The 22,455-nt window shown below is 46.0% G+C and overlaps 1 long non-coding RNA gene across 1 annotated transcript in view; it reads right to left on the bottom strand.

Annotated features, from left to right (window-relative positions):
- LOC137532162 (uncharacterized) overlaps positions 1-22,455 on the bottom strand; it is a 243,484-nt gene that overhangs the window by 46,177 nt on the left and 174,852 nt on the right. The window lies entirely within an intron of this gene.

Below are 22,455 nucleotides of genomic sequence, written 5' to 3'. Positions count from 1 at the left end.
GCACTAGAGCTTTACAGATTGCCACTGGAATCTCTTCCACTCCTCCATGATGAAGCTGGTGGATGTTAGAGACCTTGCGGTCAGCCTTTTTGGCAGAGAGAGAAATGTAATTTTGTGAGAGCCATATGTTTCAAACTGGTACAGTGCGCATGTGCAGCAGAAGCTCACGTCCCTGTTGACATGGTGTATGCAGTCAGCGATGAGCAAATCCGATCCGGATGCTACTCAGATAGTAGCTATCGGGATTTCTCCCAGTAATGCTTTGCGGCCTGGGCTGGGGGTTTAATCCTTACCTATCATGACGTCTTCTTTGTCCGTACTTCGGCGCCTCCCACGATGCGCTCCACTCCGGCGTCACGTGACTAAAAACACTTCCTCCTTCCGGGTTGAAAAAGGAAGCGCCCAGGCCGCAATGCATTACTGGGAGAAATCCGGATAGCTACTATCCAAGTAGCATCCGGATCGGATTTGCTCATCACTGTATGCAGTTAATCTGCCGGGCAGCGGAAGTGTCAAACACTTGTCAAGTGACAGGCAGCCTATTGGGCCATTCAAAGTGCTACAAAGTCACTGGACCTGACAGGGTCCAGAGTGGGACAACTGGAGCAGCTGTCCGTTTTGGGGGTAGCGTGAGTAAGTTAGTAGTGCATGCTACAGCAGTAGTGTGCCTATTTTGACAATTTTACTTGCACTGCCACACTGAGCTGAGCTTCTTGAGCAGTGTAGCTTAGTGAATCAGCCCCTAACTGTGAGCCAGATGTAGCCATCAAAAGAGCCACATCTGGCTCCCGAGCCATAGGTTCCCTACCCCTGGGCCTAGGTCATCTTTACGTAGAGCAACAATTATTTTTTAAGATCCTCAGAGAGTTCTCTGCCATGAGGTGCCATGTTGAGCTTCCAGTGACCAGTATGTAGTGATGGTGCTAATTACGATTGCGCAAAATATTGCATCATTTTTAACAATTACGGCCATGTGTAATTATGTGGACATGCAATTGATTTTGCGTAATCCATCCGTAATTTTGAGTTATTACACAAAAATGTCTGTAATTTCATGCTGAATTTAGCGGCTACTAGCAAAACTCCCATACATGCTATCATCACCCTTTAACATTACATATGCGAAGGGGAATACTGTAAACAAGTGAAAAAACATTTTTTTAAGAAGTTTTTGTGATAATCAATTTTGAAAATGCAAAGGAAAAAGGGTTTTTAACCACTTCAGCCTTCAGTGTTTTTTCACCTTATGCATCGGAGCAATTTTCACCTCCCATTCATTCGCCATTAACTTTATCACTACTTATAGGATACCCGAAGAGACATGTGAGTTCCTTTTTTTATTTCTCTGCCTAAAAGAGTTAAATATCAGGTATGTAAGTGGTTGACTTAGTCTTGACTCAGACAGGAAGTTACTACAGTGTGACCCTCACTGATAAGAAATTCTAACTATAAAACACTTTCCTAGCAGAAAATGGCTTCTGAGAGCAAGAAAGAGGTAAAAAGGGGAATTTCTTATCAGTGAGGGTCACACTGTAGTTACTTCCTGTCTGAGTCATGACTGAGTCAGCCACTTACATACCGGATATTCAACTCTTTCAGGCAGAGAAAGAAAAAAAGGAACACAGCACAGTTATTTGTGTGCTAGGCACTGTACAAACACATGTCTATCTCATCATGTCATATGTCACTTCGGGTATCCTTTAAAGAGACTCCGTAACAAAAATTTCATCGTGTTTTTTATCATCCTACAAGTTCCAAAAGCTATTCTAATGTGCTCTGGCTTACTGCAGCACTTTCTACTATCACAGTCTCTGTAATAAATCAATGTATCTTTCCCCTGTCAGACTTGTCAGCCTGTGTCTGGAAGGCTGCCAAGTTCTTCAGTGTTGTGGTTCTGCTATGAACTCCCCCTTCCAGGCCCCTCTATGCACACTGCCTGTGTATTATTTAGATTAGTGCAGCTTCTCTCTTCTCTCTTATCTTTTACAAGCTGGATAAATCGTCCTCTGAGCTGGCTGGGCTTTCACATACTGAGGAATTACAGACAAGGGCAAAGCTGTTTGCAGGAAGAAAAGAGCAGCCTGAAACTTCAGTGCATGAGAACTGCAGGGGGAAAGAAACACACAAATGATCTCTTGAGATTAAAAAGGAAGGGTGTATACAGCCTGCTTGTGTATGGATGTATTTTCTATGTGTGGACATACTGTACATCAACCTACTTCCTGTTTTGGTGGCTATTTTGTTTGTTTACAAACAAACTTTTTAAAACTGTTTTTAACCACTTTTAATGTGGCGAGGAGCGGCGAAATTGTGTCAGAGGGTAATAGGAGATGTCCCCTAACGCACTGGTATGTTTACTTTTGTGCGATTTTAACAATACAGATTCTCTTTAACACAATGAAATGATCTAGATCTGTTTTTTCCTCCACCAATTACGCCTTCTTTGGGTGGTACATTTTGCTAAGAATTATTTTTTTCTAAATGCATTTTTAATTGGGAATATTAAGAAAAACAATGAGAAAAAAAATAATTATTTCTCAGTTTTGGGCCACTATAGCTTTAAAATAATACATGCTACCATAATTAAAACCCATGTATTTTATTTGCCCATTTGTCCCGGTTATTACACCATTAAAATTATGTCCCTATGACAATGTATGGCGCCATGGGCCCAAACAGTTCTAATTTTGTTTCATCAGTCCACAGAACACTATCCCAAAACTTTTGTGGTAGTGTTCTGTGGACTACTAGCATGGTTGCAGATTAAAGGCTGGAACATTTTGGAGTGGCCATCGCAGTCACCAGACTTAAATCCGATTGAGAACCTCTGGTGGGACTTAAAGAAAGCAGTTGCAGCGTACAAGCCTAAGAATGTGACTGAACTGGAGGCTTTTGCCCATGAAGAATGGGCTAAGATACCCGTAGATCGCTGCAAGACACTTGTCAAGCTATGCTTCACAAGCTGTTATAACTGGAAAAGGATGTTGTACTAAGTACTAAGAATGAATGTCACTTGGGGGTTGAATAAAACTGATAATGATGATGTGAGCACAGAAAAGACATTTGTGGTTATTTCATTATAAATGTTATGTTATATTAGTCTGACTTACAAGTGCCTCTTTGATTTTATTGTAGACAAGTTGACTGAAATGATCAAAATCAATGTCAAACTGGCCAAAACACTCAATTTCAGTGTGGGTTGAATAATTTTGAACACAACTGTACAGCAGCACTTGGCACTTCCTTTAGGCTTAATTTTTATGGGTAAATTCTTGCATTCATATGTATCCACATGTAAATATGTTTTATTCTTTCTATATATATGGATTTATAGCTTTGATTACATGTAATTGCCATATACCTTTTTGGCCACTAGATGGCATATGTACTTCTTATATACATTTGTGCTGCTTTTCTGGATGGTTATCAAAGTGTATATTTATATTTATAGCAAGAAGTTTTAAATCAGGATGATACCATTTATTGGCTAACTACAAATGAATAAGAATGAACAAGCTTTCGGCCTTGCAGCCTTCGTCAGGTTTACAAACCTGACGAAGGCTGCAAAGCCAAAAGCTTGCTTATTCTTATTCATTTGTAGTTAGCCAATAAATGGTATCATCCTGATTTAAAACTTCTTGCTTTTACTGATGGCTAACACGGTACAATACCCTACTGCTACTTATATTTATATTTACCGGTTCTTCCGGCAATGCTTCTTTGCATTTATATTATACAATACAATAACATTTCTATAGCGCTTTTCTCCCATAGGACTCAAAGCGCTTAGGCTCTCTCAGATTCAGTAGTTGGTAGTAGGATGAAATATTCACACAACAAAAGTTATATTTCTGCAAATGCCAAACTGAACAGGTGGGTTTTCAGTCTGGATTTAAACACGTCCAGGAACGGAGCTGTCCTGATCTGTTGAGCTAAGGAGTTCCAAAACGTAGGGGCAGCATGACAGAAGGCTCTGGGACCAAAAGTTTCCAAGTGGACTCTGGGTATGACTAGATTATTAGAACCTGTGCATCTGAGATTGCAGGGATTGCTACACAGCTGCAACATATCTTTCATGTATCCAGGGCCCAGATTATGTAGGGATTTAATGTCAGTAGGGCGACCTTGAATAGGACCCTCCATTCTATAGGTAGCCAGTGAAGGGAATGCAGGACTGGCGTTATGTGGCAGTGACGGGGTTGGTTGGTTAGCAGTCTGGCAGCAGTATTCTGTATCAGCTGTAGGTGGTACAAGGCCTTTTTTTCGAAAGGCCAGTGTAGAATTATTGTATTTATTGCTAACATTTGTACTGTATTTTCCATTTGTATATAATCATATCTGGGCCCTGCCTCACTCAGTGCATAATCAGTATAGGGAGCCATTGCCATGTCATTGCGCCGCATTTTGATGCACGGGCTGGTGATGTCATGGGGGCATGGCCACTCCCACTCATTGCTTAGCGGATGTAGTTCTAAGGGACCCCCGATTACCACATACGTGAGACATAGCGGCGGGGTGGCGGTTCACACTTCCCTCTCCTCTGGGTAAGGCGGCCTTGGGCCCTTCTCTATTGCATAATTTTCTCGATTTTCTTTTTCCTCTGTTCAGCTTGTTGAGATAACATGATATTATGTATTTAGGCTTGTAATTCACGCTGTACAGCGGATTTGCTCACACTCATGCATTGCATGGAGCTGAGGCTGCGTTATTTACCCATTGTGTAGTGGTCTATTTATATTCATCATTACAGTGTGACCCCATTCCCCGCTTGCTTGTTTTTAATTGATTTTATATTTGGGATAAGTCCCTAATAAAATTGTTGTACATATTGGAATACAGTTACTGGTGTACGCAATTGAGTCATGAACAGCTTCTTTCTTTATTGATTTTGTCAGTTATGTGAATTCATGGCTATACTGTGGTTAAATGATTATTTCCAGGCTCTGCCGGTGTTGTTTCAGTCCCACGGAAAACAAGACAAGGGGATTGTCCAGCAGGACAACCAATTGGAAGCCAGCCTGATACATCAGACCCTCTGACCAGTTCATCACTAGAAGGCATGTCGGATTTACTGTCAAGCCAAGACGGAAACGTAGGGGTGGATGGAGGAGAAAGAGGAATAAGGGATTGGCTTTGGCCACGACGCAATCGAGTATATAAGTGAACATGATTGTTGTGAACATTAGTGTTGGGCGAACAGTGTTCGCCACTGTTCGGGTTCTGCAGAACATCACCCTGTTCGGGTGATGTTCGAGTTCGACTGAACACCTGATGGTGTTCGGCCTTTTAGTTCGGGTTCGCCCGAACTACTCAATGCCCGCCGAACAGGGCCCTGTTCGCCCGAATACGGCCCCCCTATGGGGTCGCAGGCATAAGGGGGGAGCATGCCCTGATCGCGCGGGGGGGGGGCGGAAATTCCCCCCACCCCCTCCGCTAGCGCTCCCCCCTCTGCCCGCTTCCCCATAAAAAAAGTTTGCCAAAAGTTAATAGTACCTGGTGGCTGGCTGGCTGGCAGTGGTGAGATGAGTGAGGAGGAGTCCGACTAGGAGACGCGTTGAGGCCGGGCAGCGGGCGGTTCAGCGGTAGTACCCTTGTGGTACTTCCGCCCTTTCTCTGACCTCACGTCCTCTACGTGATGACGCATACGAGGGTACGCGTCACGCGTACCCTTTTTTTATGGGGAAGCGGGCAGAGGGGGGAGCACTAGCGGAGGGGGTGGGGGGAATTTCTGGACCCCCCCCCCCGCGATCGGGGCATGCACCCCCCTTATGCCTGCCACCCCATAGGGCCCCCAAAAGCGGCATGTTCGGGGGTCCCATTGAGTTCGGGGTTCGGACCCGAACATGCCGAACATCTGGCCCATGTTCGGCAGAACGGACCCGAACCCGAACATCCAGGTGTTCGCCCCAACACTAGTGAACATAACCTCATTTCAGCTGTTCCCTCCTCAACTGTCTACACTGAACTATGGACTGTAATTTGCACCAATATATTCACTTAATCCTCTTGAGGTTGATATAGAACTACAGCGGTTTTTCCGCAATATTAAGCTTGAGTACCTTTTCTCTATCCCATGAACACTGGATCTGGGCCCCAAACTGGATATGGACTCTGAACAACTTCAGTTGCAAGATACAAATTTACGTTTAAAAAGTAGATTCCAACCACCATCATGCCAGATATTTATATGAAGAAAGTCCAAGATGAGGTGGACACTTTGTTGAGGAAACTTTTGGGTCTCTTTTTTCATAAGAACATAACTAAAGAGGAACAACTGGCCTTATAACAGCTGATAGATAATCCATTAATAACTATTAAGCCAGCGGACAAAGGTGGTGCTGTTGTGATAATTAGAGATGGCCCGAACCTCCGATTTTGGGAAAGTTCGGTTCTCGCGAACTTTTGCGAACCGCAATAGACTTCAATGGGGACGAAACTTTGAAAACTACAAACATTTATGCTGGCCACAAAAGTGATGGAAAAGATGTTTCAAGGGGTCTAGACTAACACCTGGAGGGGGGCATGGCGGAGTAGGATACATGCCAAAAGTTCCCGGGAAAAATCCGAATTGGACGCAAAGCAGCGTTTTAAGGGTAGAAATCACATTGAATGCTAAATTGCAGACCTAAAGTGCTTTAAAACATCTTGCATGTGTATACATCAATCAGGGAGTGTAATTAGAGTACTGCTTCACACTGACACACCAAACTCACTGTGTAACGCACCGCAAACAGCTGTTTGCGTAGTGATGGACGTGCTGGACTGGTGCGCACCATGGCCAGAGTGCAGGCGATAGCAGTTTTCAAGCCCATATGGTCGCCAGGCTGAGGTAGCTCAATGATAGAACAACAGTGACTGTCCAGCTGATCAAATTTGGTCTGTCCACAATGAAGCAACGACCTTATTATCCTTGGTGTGCCACTCCCCGAGACATAGCCGGCGCTCATTGCTGCATTGTGATATGCAAGCCCCTTCACCGCGGCAAGGTAACGATCACGAAGGGGAATTGACACATGTACATGCCTTTTGTTTTGTTGTTGCAGCCGCAATGCAGGCAGAAAAATTAGGCAGGCATGTACACGCACCAGAAAAATTATTATAGCGGCCGCTGCTAGAAGCGGCCTTAAAAATTCAGGAATCCGCCTGGAGTGCTGGTGGACCCTGTTGGTGGTGGCGGAGAGGGCAGTCACACGGCATGCAGGCAGAGATGCTGTGTGTGGGGACTGACTTAGGCTTAGTGCACACCAGAGCGGTTCGGCAGCATTTTGCGATCCGCTTGTGGCTGCGGATATGCCTGGTTAATGTATTTCAATGGGGGTGTGCACACCAGAGCGGGAGGCGTTTTGCAGAAACGCATACTCCCGGGCTGCTGCAGATTTTGGATTGCGGAGGCGTTTCTGCCTCCAATGTAAGGTATAGGAAAACCGCAAACCGCTCTGAAAAACGGCAGTTCAGTGCGGTTTTGCAGGCGTTTTTGTTACAGAAGCTGTTCAGTAACAGCTTTACTGTAACAATATATGAAATCTAGTACACCAAAAACGCTTCACAAAACCGCAAAATGCTAGCTGAAACGCTACAGAAAAATAAAAAAAAGCGTTTCAAAATCTGCTAGCATTTTGCGGATCTGCTAGCGGTTTTTGGTGTGCACCAGGCCTCAGTCTTCGGGCAGGCCTGGGTGTGCTTTGCAGACGAGGCATCCGTGGTCAGATGGACCCTTGACCCAACGCTGCGTGCCAGAGATGTCACCAATTGCCTTTCAACATCATGGTACAGTTTAGGTATCGCCTTTTTTGAGAAAAAATTGCAGCCTGGTATCTTCCACTGCAATTTTCGGTGGCAGAGAGTACAGATGGCATTGCTCTCATCTGAGGCAGACTCACAAAAAAAATTCCACACCACTGAGCCCTGGGGTGTTGGCACCTTGGTGGTGGCGACCGACTGAGTGTTAAGTGGGGTGCCAGAATCAGAGCAGGAGGAGGAAGATATGTCATGCTTCCGTGCGGAAGCTGAGAAAGATGAGGTGTTCTGTGTTAAATAGTCAACTACGTCCTGACAATATTGTGGGTTGATGGCACGTGCCTTCTTCTGAGCACTGTACTTTGGTCGAGGGCCGCACGAAATCACGACAGCGCGACCTCGAACAGACCTGCCAGGTGGCCTGCCTCTGCTTTTTGTTTTGTCTATATTGGGGGGATGAAGTGAAAGGTATGCACTGACTTCACTAATACAATGTGCAGTCACACAGGTGCAGTTAACAGGTATGCACGGAGTGGTATATCACACTGCGTGCACTCACGTAGGTAGGTGGGTGCACTGAACACAACAGGTTGGTATATGCAGTGATGGGTATTACAATGTGCACCTGTCACACACAGACAGCTACCGGACAGGCACAGTGACACTGCGTGCGCTCACGTAGGTAGGTGGGTGCACTGAAGTGAACAACAGGTACGTATATGCAGTGATGGGTATTATAATGTGCACCTGGCACCGTAGTAATTATACCACCAAGGGCCCAAAGGTCAGCTGTGACTGACTGACAGGGCTGTATATAATGCAAGTGGGCCACAAGAAAAAAAAATAGATCACAAGAACAAGATTAGCTCTGAAAAGAGCTTTTGAGGGGTGCTTTTTTAACAATAAGAATCAGCAAGGAGCAAGCTAACAAGCCTACAAGAGTCTAACTAAGCTTTCCCTATGAGAGTCTGCAGCAGCTCTCCCTTCTCTAATTACTGCAGGCACACGAGTGAATGAAAAGCCTGACGCTGCCTGCCTTTTATAAGGGGGGGAGTGGCTCCAGGAGGGAGTGTAGCCCAATTGGCTACAATGTGCCCGCTGACTGTGATGTAGAGGGTCAAAGTTGACCCTAATCATGCACTATAGGGGCGAATTGAACTTACGAAAAAATTCCCATTTCTCCGCGAACGCGAACCACGGAAGTTCGCCGGGAACCGTTCGCCGGCGAACCGTTCGGGCCATCTCTATCCATGTCTCAACTGTGTTCACTGCAGTTCAGTTATCAAAAGGGATGAGCTGGTTCATCCCCATCGAGGCACTAAGTTTAAAATCAGAGGATGCCACACTTGTGATTCGACATATGTGGTGTACACTCTGAAATGTCCTTGTGGGCTTTTATATATTGGTCAAACAACGCAGAAAATGAAGAAACAATTGTCATCTCACAAACATGCCATTAGAGAACGTTTGGTAGATCAAGCAGTGGCCTATCATTTTGCTGAAGCAAATCACAGTGTTAGTCAGCTAAGATTCATGATTATTGAGCCGGTGGCACTCAGGAGGGGTGGTGGCCACTTGAAAAAACAGTTGTGGAGAGAGGCCTTTTGGATCATAAAGCTGGACACAATGGCCTCAATTCACTAAGGTTTATCAAACATCTCATTTTGAATTCACTAAGGTCTTACATATTTGTTGAATCTTTTATCAATAAAACATTCGATAAATATATAACACCTTAGTGAATTAAAAGTAGATTTTACCCACATGAGGTAAATTATCAAACGTTCGGTAAAGTGTTTGATAAACCTTAGTGAATTGAGGCCAATGGAGCCCAGAGGTTTGAATAGAGAACTTGATTTAATTCCTTTAATGTGATTGTTCCCTGCGCTCCTTTGTGCCCAGCTTATCTGATATGACAATATGTTTTATTTTTGTTTTTATGTTTATTATATCAGTTATTGGTCTTGGCCCCTTTTCTACAATGCCCAGTAATTTCTATTTTATATGTCCCCTACTTTTTCTCCAGTCCACTCTATGTATATGACAAAGACAACTGTCATTTGTATGCATGTAATCGTATTAATATGTGTATCTAATGTTTACTTCCTGGATACAGCTGCCATTGCTTGTTTATATGGGAAGTGTCTCCCATTGGTCGGCGCCGCAACGCGACTCCCTCCAACCCAGTGACGCTGTGCGAAGGGCGGGTCTCCCGCTGACGTCATTGGACATCTGACAGATGTGAGGCTGCTGCACATGCGCAATGCCGCTGCTCTTCGTGTCATCAAGCTAGTTCCCCATCAGTGCTGTTACTCCCACCAGGTGGCCTGGTGGGCGTAACAGCTGGCGTAGTCAGACTCATGGAGCTGCAATCATCTGGCGGCGAACAATGGTGAGTGTGTGCGGGTGGGGGCACTGTTTTTGAACTGCCCTATCACAGTATAGCCTATAAGTTTCTTATCAGGTCCGCTTATATATAGATAGATGCGATTGGTGGTTGGAATGATCTATTGTGATTGGCTAGCTGCGACCCATGTTGTCTATATAAAGATGTTTGATTTCAGTCTATGATTGTCCAACACACACCATAGCTTGAAAAAGAGGCGGACGCCTCGAAACATCGCTTCCACATGCAGTGATGCCTACATTGAATAAAAGAGCATAAAGACTATATTGGATGGTGCCGGCCTACTTCTTTGCATTCCTAGTACAACGTATGGTGCCAATATTTTATTTGGAAATAAAGGTATATTTTTTTTCTGTTTTGCGTCCGTCACTAATTACAAGACCGTATTTGTAAAAATAACAGTAAAATACCCCATGACATACATATTGAAAAAGGTAGTTCCTAAGGTAACTATTTATGGGTTTTTTTGGCATTGTTTTATATGCAAATGTTTTATTTGGGTAACTATGGGAGGGTGGTGGAGGTAAGGGGTTCATTTTAATGGTATATGTATTTTTTTTAAATGTATGTAGGTGTTATTTTACTATTTGGACACAAGATGTCCCCACACTTTTTTTTCCTACGCTAACAGGAAGTAATGTATGTATGTGTTACTTTTGTTTTATCAATGACCACAGCATCCCATTGCTCACGGGCACTTAGATCGGTGAATAGGAACTGCTTTCCCATTCATTGATCTGTGCACTAATGGGCGGCGGCAAAATGCACTCAGGAGCAAGCGGCAGCTTGCAGTGGCGGTAGACAAATATCTACGTCCCTGCGACTTCAGATGAAGTCCTGTGGGACGTAGATATACTGCACAGGATGCAGTTACTGGTTAATTGATAAGTTAGCATTGAATTTATACTTATATTTAGATAATTGTTAAACCACAATAAACAGAGCCTACTTCCATTTTTATTCCATACAGATGTGTGTTTAAAAAAAAAATAGGGTTATGTTAATAAGTGTCCTCTCATCTGTTATATACCACATAAAGTCCCAAGAATCCAGACTGTGGCAGTGGTGCAACAAAGGCCATGGCCTAGGGCTCCCAGGAAGCAAGGGGTAGGCAGCAGGCTGGCACACTCAGGCAGTTAAATTGCCAAACATGTAACAGCAGCGGTCAGCAGTGTTGGACTGGGAGCTGGAAAAGCTGAGGAAATCCACTTGCTGGCCAAGCAGCAGTAATCAGGTGTTGCTGCTCACAGTGAAGACTTGCTGCAGGTTTCTATTGGGAGTGATAAATAACACAGAGTTACTGCTGCTTGGCCAGCAGGTGGATTTCCTCAGTTTTTCCTTCTCCCAGTCCGACACTGGCGGTCAGAGACTGTGTCCGTGGCCGGCCTGACAATTAACACCCCATCCCCGTGTCCCGGTATTCTCTATCCATCCTGTGCTCCCCTAGCCCAGTATGCAGAGTATCGGTTGCAGCGGTAGCCATGCTTCTCTCACCTCCTCTGAACACTCCAGCAATGTAAATCTCTCATGCTAGTGCCCGGCATCTCCAGCTCCTCACTTGTGTGTACTCTTGCCCCGGGCAATAGAACAAGAAGTGAGGGGTGCGAGGATGGAAGGATGGGGGGAGCACAAGACAGGAGTAACACAGGATGGGAGAGCAGTGGAGCACAGGATGGGTGGAGTACAGGACAAGGAATCACAGAATAGGGAGAGCTCAAAGGATGGAAGGAGCATAAGATGGGGGGAAGGGGTTCGTGACAGTGGGCCTTGTGTGGTAAAATGTACAAATCCAGCTCTGGTAATCACTACAATGGCAACCAAGCAAGCTCACATGCTCAGGGGCGTAGCAATAGGGGGTGCAGAGGTAGCGACCGCATCGGGGCCCTTGAGCCAGAGGGGCCCCGGGGGGTCCTACCTCAACTTCAGTATTAGCTCTCTATTGGTCATGTGCTCATAATAATCACTTTTATAGATACTTTGAATAGTGGTAATAATTAATAAACTGTTCCCCATCCCCCTCTTGCACCTCTGATATTGTAGTTGCCATTGGCAGGTTTTGGTGCGCCGTATCAATTGTTATGTATAGAATGCTTGGGGGGCTGCACTGTAAAACTTGCATCAGGGCCCACAGCTCCTTAGCTACGCCACTGCACATGCTTAAAGAACAACAGTGCATTAGCAGTGGCGCCTGCAGTGCCATTGTTTTCTCTGCAGTGTGTTACAGTACAGATCTGCATGAGGTGTAGCAGGAAGTGAGACTTCTGCCTGCAGGACGAGACAGGTTAGATCTGTAGAGACAGAATGATGTCTGGGGAGGGTTACTCTGTGAGCTCCAAGTCATGGCCTGTGGCACACCACACCCATGTTACCATGGCAGCCCTGACTGACAGTGTTTATAGAGTACCGAGATCTGCCTTTCTCACTGGTAGCCTGAGGTAGAGGATTAGCGTAGTCGCTGCTGGTAAGACCAGTTCACAGCAGTTAATTTCACTGACAGATCGACTCTTTGCAGGGCTGGTGTAATGTCTGATCGTGCTGCCCGGAAGCTGCCTACCGCACTGAGTAACATGCATTCTCAGTGGGAACTTCTAATATAAGCGCCTCCCCCCCCCCACCTTAAAGTGGCTCCGCGATACTCATTGCATAATTGTGTTCCTTGCATATAGGTTATAGGGCATTCCTCAAGCCAAATACTTTTTTTTTGGGGGGGGGGGGGGGGGTTAATACCCTAATTCCCTATAAACTAAACAAGCCTCGCCCACAGTTCCTCCAGCGCCTAGGCATTCTAAGTCCCATGTAGCAATGGCTTATGGGAGCTCAGTCTGGGCAGAAGGAGGAGGAGGTGTTACTAGCCAGAGATTTCAGAGGCAGACAGGAAGAGAGAGGAGGAGGGGAGGGGAGTTTTCACAGGGTGAGGGGTAGAGATGCAGAGCAGCTTGCCTATGTGTAATGATCACAAGCAGAACATGGCTGCCCTCATTGTATCACAGAAAGAAATAATCATATAATGTTGAAGCTGTTTGCAGCTAGATTTGCTGTGTAATCTAAACTTTAGATAAGATATATAGACACTTGTTATAGTTAGTTTTTCATCTCGGATCCACTTTAAGAGACCTCGGCCATGTGGGTATCAGGTGGGACAGATCGGTATTCAGTAAATTAGTTTTATGAAAAAAAATCCAGTTTAGTTTAGGCAAGTTACTGGCAATGCTTTCCAAAACAAAAACTGAAAATTTTGGTGAGAACCAGTAGGAGGAACCAGTGGTGTATCTACAAATCATTGGGCCCCCTTGCAAACCTTTGATCCCCCCCCCCCCCCCCCATGTTCACATCCTTTCCCCTGGTGACCCTCACATCCTGGGGCCCCATCTTCCAAGGGCCATACACAGGCCGGATTTACCTCTCAGGAGCCTATAGGCACAGATGTCCTGGCATAGACTCCGCCTTCCATGAACCTACAAACCTCCGCTGAATCACACCACAAGTGTGTTGGCTGGCACAGCTGTCACTTCTCCGTTACTTTCCTTGCCTGTCATAGGTAGCTACAGGTGCCCCTTAGTATTTGGTAGCCAGAACCCAGAGAAACCCTCAGTATTAAGTAGCTAGAGGTGGTCCTGACTGAAGGGAGACTTTGTCAGTGAAATGCCAAGAGAAGAGTGAGTAACCTCATTTACACTCTCAACAGGACTCTGCATAGGTAAGATAGGAGGGAGGCACTCGGAAAGGGGAGGGAGGAGCCTTTCCATCATTAGGCGCCTATAGGCAGGTGCCTATAGAGCCTTATGGTAAATCCGGCCCTGGCCATAAAACAAGTATGGACATCATAATCTTCACACCCATAACCAGTACAGCCACAAAAACACCCGATCTGAATGATCGACCCCGTTATCGGAGACAATAAAGTAGTAGTTGGGACCTCCTAGCCGCTCTGGGCACCCCTGCGGGCGCAAGGGCTGCTCCCTTCTAGTAATGCCCCTGGGAGGATCCATGCACTGGTGTTTTATCATTTGTTAGATGCGAAAATATTGATCTATACATTTATATATATAGAATAGAATCGTGTGTGTGTGTGTGTGTGCGTGCGTGCGTGCGTGCGTATACAGATCCCTTACTACCTGGGATGATATGCTCTGGGGGTCTCGGGTCCCCCCTGCACACCTGGGCGGAGCTACAAACAGCCAATCAGATTTCACCCATTCATGTCAATGGAAAAATGTAAAAGGCTGACATTCTCACAGTAATCAAGCCTGAGTCCCCACACATGGCACAATTGATCACTTGGTGACTGAGGTTACAAATCCAGGAAAAGTGGGCAGAGCATAGAACAGCCAATACAATTTCAGCCATTCATTTTTAATGGGAAAATATAAACTGCAGCCATTCTTAGACTGTTAATGGCAGGGGTCTCAAACTTGGCAAACTTGGTCACTGGGTGACTGGAATTAAGATTCATGAAAGTGGGTGGAGCCTACAACAGCCAATCAAAATTCACCTATTGATTTCAAGGGGAATATTGAAACTGCTGCCAGTCTTACACTGTTAATGGCAGAGGCTTCAAACTTGCTACAGTGGGTCATTGGGTGACTGGGGTTCAAATTCACTAAAGGGGCAGAGCCACAAACAGCAAATCAGATTTCCTTGGTGGATAAACTGCTTCCATTCACACATTTTTGATGCCAGGAATCCGAAAACTCACAAACTTGGTCATTGAGTCACTGTGTGTCAAGGCTACAAAAAGTGGGCGGAGCCAAAAACAAATTTCACTAGGAAAATATAAACTGTAGCCATTCTTACACGGTTAATGGCAGGGTTGCCAAACTTTGCCCAGTTGGTCACTGGGTGACTGAAATTAAATATTCAGGGAAATGGGTGGAGCCTACAACAGCCAATCAAAATTCACCTGTTGATTTTCAAGGGGAATATTTAAATTGCTGCCATTCTTACACTGTTAATAGCGGGTGACTCAAACCTGCTACAGTTGGTCACTGCGTAACTGGGGTTCAAATTCACAAAGTGGGCGGAGCTACAAACAGCCAATCAGATTTGTTTAATTTCAATGGGAATATACAAATTATTGATAGCAAGGACCCCAAAGCTCATAAACTTGGTATTTGAGTAATTGTATGTCAAGGTTAGCAAAAGTCGGCGGCGCCAACAACTACAATTTTTACATGGGAAAATATAAACTGCAACCATTCTTACACTGTTAATGGCAGTGTTCTTAAACTTGGCACAGTTGGTCACTGGGTGACTGGAATTGATTGATTTTCAAGGGGATTATTTACATTGCAGAGACCTCAAATCTGGTACAGTCAGTCACTGGGAGACTGAGGTTTAAATTTTGAAAAGGGGGGCGGGCGGGCCACAAACAGCCAATCAAATTTGTTTAATTTTAATGGGAATATACAAATTATTGATACCAAGGACCCCAATAATGGTAATTGAGTGATTGTATGTCAAGGTTAAAAAAAAGTGGGTGGCGCCAACAACTACTATTTTTAACATGGGAAAATATAAACTGCAACCATTCTTACACTGTTAATGGCAGTGTTCTCAAACTTGGCACAGTTGATCACTGGGTGACTGGGATTTATTGATTTTCAAGGGGATTATTTACATTGCTATTCTTCTTACACTCTTAATGGCAGCGGCCTCAAATCTGGTACAGTCAGTCACTGGGAGGCTGGGGTTTGAATTATGAAAAGGGGGCGGGCCACAGACAGCCAATCAGATTTAATTAATTTCAGTGGGAAATTGCAGCTTATTGATGCCAAGGACCCCAAAGCTCATAAACTTGGTCATTGAGTGACTGTATGTCAAGGCTAGAAATAGTGGGTGGAGCCAAAAACAACTAACTTTTTACATGGGAAAATATAAACTGCAGCCATTATTACACTGTTAATGGCAGAGTTCTCAAACTTGACAGAGTTGGTCACTGGGTGACTGGGATTGATATTCAGAAATGTGGGTGGAGCCTACAACAGCCAATCAAAATGCATCTATTGGTTTTCAAGGGGAATATTTAAATTGCTACCATTCTTACACTGTTAATGGCAGAGGCCTCAAACCTAAAACAGTCATTGAGTGACTGGGGTCCAAATTCACTAAAAAGGTGGAGGCATAAACGGCCAATCAGATTTGTTAGATTGATTTCAGCCATTCTGTTATTGGCAGGGTTCTCAAACTTGACACAGTTGGTCACTGGATGACTGGGATTAATACTCAGGAAAGTGGGTGGAGCCTTCAACAGCCAATCAAAACTCACCTATTGATTTTAAAGGGGAATATTTACTTTGCAGCCCTTCTTACACTCTTAACCTCCTTGCCGTTCCAATTGTGTCGGCAAGGGGGCGGCGCAGAACTAGGCTAGCTACATGATAGCCGCTGACAAGCGGAATCCCCCTACCTATTCCGATTGCCGCCGGCGCTCTCTGCAAGCAGGAAATCCCGTTCAGAACGGGATTTCCTGCTCGGCTTCACCCATCGCCATGGCGGCGTGGTGGGATGACGTCACCGACGTCATGGACGTCGGGACGTCAGAGGGAACCCCGATCCACCCCTCAGCGCTTCCTGGCACTGATTGGCCAGGCTGCGCAAGGGGTCTGGAGGGGGGGGCGGAGCAGCGGGTAGCGGCGAATCGGCGGCGAGCAGCGGCGATTGAAATATGCACGCAGCTAGCAAAGTGCTAGCTGCCTGCAATAAAGAAAAATTGTGAAAATCGGCCCTGCGGGGCCTGAGAAATCCTCCTGCGCAGGTTACCCCGAGCTGAGCTCGGGATAACCGGCAAGGAGGTTAATGGCAGAGGCCTCAGATCTGGTACAGTCAGTCACTGGGAGACTGGGGTTTGAATTCTGAAAAAGGGGGCGGATCACAAACAGTTAATCAGATTTGTTTAATTTCAATCACCTATTGATATTCAAGGGAATATTGAAACTGCTGCCATTCTTACACTGTTAATAGCAGAGGCCTCAAACCTGCTACAGTCGGTCATTAAAGCCAATGGGTACCGGATTAAAAAAGAAAAAGTCAGATATTCACCTAAGGAGAGGGAAGGCTCGGTCCTAATGAGCCTTCCCTCTCCTCTCCTGGTGCCCTCGGTGCTGCGCTGGCTCCCCCGTTCGCGTCCGCCGCCGCAGGGACTTCAGGGGTCTTCGGGAGCACTCGGGCTTCCGAAGACGGGCTGCTCCATACTACGTATGCGCGAGTGCGTAATAGAGGGCCGCGTGCTCCCGAAGGCCCGAGTGCTCCCGAAGGCTTCTGAAAGCTCCCGAAGGCATGCGGAAGTGGCAGTATTTGACCGAACTGGTCGAATACTGCCACGGGGGATCCTGCGCAGGACCGGGCACCGGGAGAGGAGGGGGAAGGCTCATTAGGACCGTGCCTTCCCTCTCCTTAGGTGAGTATCTGACTTTTTCTTTTTTCATCCGGTAAACATTCACTTTAAAGCGGAATATAACCCTGCATTTCAACTTTGCTCTAAAACATTATTTACAGCATATTATATGCAACCAGCATTTTTTTTTTACTAGACCAGCATTGGAAGGGTTACACAGAGTTTTAAAGTTCCTGGAGATTTCTGCAGACGCATCCGAAGCTGAAATAGATACATTTTGTTTACATAAATGTATCTAAGTGTTGAATGTGACTCACTCTCTCTGACTGAGCTGAAGGACAGCCAAAGTGTGTAACATTCAACACTTAGATACATATATGTAAACAAAATGTATCTATTTCAGCTTCGGATGCGTCTGCAGAAATCTCCAGGAACTTTAAAGCCAATGGGTACCGTTGAAAAAAAGGAAAAGTCAGATACTCACCTAAGGAGAGGGAAGGATCGGTCCTAATGAGCCTTCCCTCTCCTCTCCTGGTGCCCTCGGTGCTGAGCTGGCTCCCCCGTTCGCGTCCGCCGCCGCAGGGACTTCGGAGGTCTTCGGGAGCACTCGGGCTTCCAAAGACGGGCCGCTCCATACTACATACGCGCGAGCGCGTCATAGAGGGCGCTCGCGCATGCGTAGTATGGAGCGGCCGCGTCATCGGGAGCCCGAGTGCTCCCGAAGACTTCCGAAAGCTCCCTTCGGCAGCGGAAGTGGCAGTATTTGACCGAACTGGTCGAATACTGCCACGGGGGATCCTGCGCGGGACCGGGCACTGGGAGAGGAGAGGGAAGGCTCATTAGGACCGAGCCTTCCCTCTCCTTAGGTGAGTATCTGACTTTTCTTTTTTTTGAATGGTAAACATTCACTTTAAAACTCTGTGTAACCCTTCCAATGCTGGTCTAGTAAAAAAAAATGCTGGTTGCATATAATATACTGTAAATAATGTTTTAGAGCAAAGTTGAAATGCAGGGTTATATTCCGCTTTAAGTGAATGGGGTTCAAATTCACTAAAGTGGCAGATCCACAAACAGCCAATCAGATTTATTTGCTGGATAAACTGCTTCCATTCACACCATTTTGATGCCAGGAACCTGAAAGCTCAAAACTTGGACATTGTGTGTTAAAGAGAACCTGTACTGAGTAAAAATATTTAAAATAAACACATGAGGTAACTTCAAATGATCATTACATAGTTACCTTACCATCAGTTCCTCTCAGAAGCTCACCATTTTCTTCTGACAATAATCCCTTCCAGTTCTGACAATATTTTGTCAGATCTGAAATATATCAGTTGCTGTCAGTTATAGCTGAGAGGAAAACTGATGTACCACTTAATGTCCATGTTTCCCTATGGCTCAAGTGGGCGATGTTACAGTTTAACTGTGTGCTGCTGACCAGAAAGCTGTTATGGGTAATGGCCATTTTCAAAATGGAGGACGGAAAATTACCTTGATCACAGTGAACAAACAGGACGCGGGACAGAAGAAAGACACTGAGGAGTAGACTACATGGAAAGTAAGTATGACTTGTGTATGTTTATTTTGACTTTTAATTTTCAGTTCAGGTTTTCTTTAAGGTCACAAAAACTGGGTGGAGTCAAAAACAGATTTCCCTGGGAAAATGTAAACTGTAGCCCTTCTTCACTGTTAATAAGCAAACTGCTAAGAAAGCAAACTTTTGTTTTTCTTAGCATTTTAGTAAGGGGGCTTTTAGGACCATTGAAGCCCCTCATAGACTCTAATGAGTTCTGGGTCACCATGAGCTTGCTGGTTAGTCAGTACCTCTCGGTGTTACAAGCCCTACTCCATAGAGCCAAATTAATCCATGCCATGCACTGATGAGGATAAAACAATCCGAAACAGTCTGTATGCATGTTGGATTATTCTGGCTCTGTACAAATTAACAAGCTAACCCATCATTGCATTCCAGCGGTTCTGGAGGTGTGTTTAGCTTTTAAGGGTAACAATGCTTAATTTGCATATATTCAGCAGTGATGCACTGGGAGACATCTCAAGCTCACTCCAACCTGAATTATCGCAAATTCTTTCTGTTTTAAGAAAGTAAACTTTTGTTTTTCTTCACTGTTAATGGCAGGGTTCTCAATCTTGGCACAGTTGGTTACTGGGTGACTGATTAATATTCAGGGAAGTGGGTGGAGCCTATAATAGCCAATCAAAATGCATTTGTTGAATTTCAAGGGGAATATTTAAATTGCTGCCATTTTTACACTGTTAACCTCTTTAGCGTTCAGGATGAGTTGAGCTCGTCCAGGGACGCTAGAGGGCACCGCTCAGGCCCCGCTGGGCCGATTTTGATAAAAAAAATGTGTCAAACACGCAGCTAGCACTTTGCTAGCTGCGTGTTTGCCCCGATCGCCGCCGATCCGCCGCTACCTGCCACGAAAGAGGGCCCCCCCTGCAGACCCCGTGCGCAGCCTGGCCAATTGCCGCCAGGCTGCGCTTTGGGATGGATCGGGAGTCCCTGTGACGTCACGACGTCGATGATGTCACTCCGTTCGTCGCCATGGCGACAGGGGAAGCCCTAAAGGAAATCCCGTTCAGAACGGGATTTCCTTATGTCCGTGATCGCTGGCGGCGATCGGAAGGGAGGGAGGGAGCAGGAAGGGGACAATCATGTAGCTAGTGCTAGGATAGCTACATGATCAAAAAAAAAAAAATCGGGTGAAAAAATCAGAACGCCCAGCAGGTTAATAGCAGATGCCTCAAACCTGCTACAGTTGGTCATTGGTTGACTGGGGTTCAAATGCTGGAGAGGGGCGGAGCCACAAACAGCCTATCTGATTTTCTGATTTGCTTGATTTCTGTAGGAATATACAAAGTATTGATGCCAAACACCCCAAAGCTCACAAACTTGGTCATTGAGTGTTTGTGTGTTAGGGTTAGAAAAAGTGGGTGGAGCCAACACCAGCCAAATACATACGCCGGGTCATCAGCTAATATATATATTTATATATATTTGCAGTATATGCCCGTGTGCACATTGCGGGGGTAGGAAGTCATGGCCGTGCGCATGGCACGCGCCCATTGGCCTAGCGCACGTTATTTAATGAGCAGGCCTGTTTTAGTAGTAGTTTTCATAAAAGCTTTCCTATACGACTGTTTGTCAACTGTAAGACCTAGTTCACATTATAAATCGCCAGCGCAATTGCAAGCGCTGAGGGCTTTTGTAAGCGCTTTTCCCTGTGCTTTCTGAGCGATATACAATTTTTAGAAGCACTTTTTGAAGCGCTTTTGTTAGGCAATTTGCGCTTTTCTTCCTGCTGACAAACAGGACGTGAACTCTTTGACCTGGAACTGAATTTCATTAATGTTATTTTTTTATAAATGCGTTCAGAAAATTGCTTAGCCAAGTGCTTTTTAAAGCGCTTAGTGATTTCCTTAAACTTTCTAGCCCTTTAAGGGCTGGTTCACACGGACGGCAGGCGGCGTTGGGGCGGCCGGGAAGCAGCGTCGTCCTGTGACATCTTGTTCGGAGGTAGTGGTACGGCGATCATCGTCTTCCCGTCGCGATCTGTTTCTCGTCCCCGCAATGGGACATGAAGCTGCGACGGCTATCCGGCCCTGGATGTCGCATGCGGCTTCTAGAGCCGGCCGAAACGACACGATGAATCGGGATCGGAACGCCGCGTTTGCGCAATAGCCGGTAATTGCGCTATGCTAAACGCTCCCATTCACTTGAATGAGAGCGTTTAGCCGACGAGTCCCGAACACTTGGCGCTAAACGCTGCCAAGCGTCCATGTGAACCAGCTCTAACAGACAGCGGTGGGTACTTAAAGAGACCCAGAGACGAACTACCTACCAGTTTTATACATACCTGGGGCTTCCTCCAGCCCCATAAGCCTGGATCGCTCCCATGCTGCCGTCCTTCACTGCCTCTGTCCGCCGGTATCGTGTCCCGTCTTTTCGGCCAGTCGATGCAAGCGCAGTGCGCTCCCTCTGTACTGCGCAGGCGCATGCGTACAGAGCCGGAGGGAGCCCCTGCGCATGCGTACAACTGGTCGCACCCGGCGGAAGTGACGGGACCCGGTACCGGCGATAGAGGCAGCGGAGGACGGCGGTGTGGGAGCGATCCAGGCTTATGGGGCTGGAGGAAGCCCCAGGTATGTATGACATATTTTCCTATTTTTTAATATGCTTCGTCTCTGGTTCCCTTTAAATCAAATAGCTCAGCTGTGCAGCTTTGGTCAGAATTTCCTTTTACTGTAATTGTATTCTGATGCAGATAAGTGGCTGATGTGAGTTGGGTTCCCGGCTTTAGGGCCCTTTTCCGCAGGTGGCTAAACTGTGCACTCAGTGAGCAGTTACCAAGCAGCAGTGAGCAGTTACCAAGTAGCAGTGAGCACAGTTACAAGGCAGCAGTGATCAGTTACCAGGCAGCAGTGAGCAGTTACCAAGTAGCAGTGAGCACAGTTACATGGCAGCAGTGATCACAGTTACAAGGCAGCAGTGATCAGTTACCAAGCAGCAGTGAGCAGTTACCAAGTAGCAGTGAGCACAGTTACAAGGCAGCAGTGAGCAGTTACCAAGCAGCAGTGAGCAGTTACCAAGTAGCAGTGAGCACAGTTACCAGGCAGCAGTGAGCAGTTACCAAGTAGCAGTGAGCACAGTTACAAGGCAGCAGTGATCAGTTACCAAGCAGCAGTGATCAGTTACCAAGCAGCAGTGAGCAGTTACCAAGTAGCAGTGAGCACAGTTACAAGGCAGCAGTGATCAGTTACCAGGCAGCAGTGAGCAGTTACCAAGTAGCAGTGAGCACAGTTACAAGGCAGCAGTGATCAGTTACCAGGTGGCAGTGAGCAGTTGTGAGAGTTTGACAGTCTTTTCACTACCTATCAGCTGCTCCTGTGAAAGGGCCCTCATAGAGCAGCCCTCATACCTGTGTGGACCTCTCCCCCTCCTCATATTCTGCTTTTT

Source organism: Hyperolius riggenbachi, chromosome 9 (genome assembly GCF_040937935.1).
Source record: "Hyperolius riggenbachi isolate aHypRig1 chromosome 9, aHypRig1.pri, whole genome shotgun sequence".
In the NCBI taxonomy this organism is placed as follows: domain Eukaryota; kingdom Metazoa; phylum Chordata; class Amphibia; order Anura; family Hyperoliidae; genus Hyperolius; species Hyperolius riggenbachi.
The sequence above is the reverse complement of the archived record's forward strand: the minus strand, read 5'-3'. Positions and strand labels throughout refer to the sequence as shown.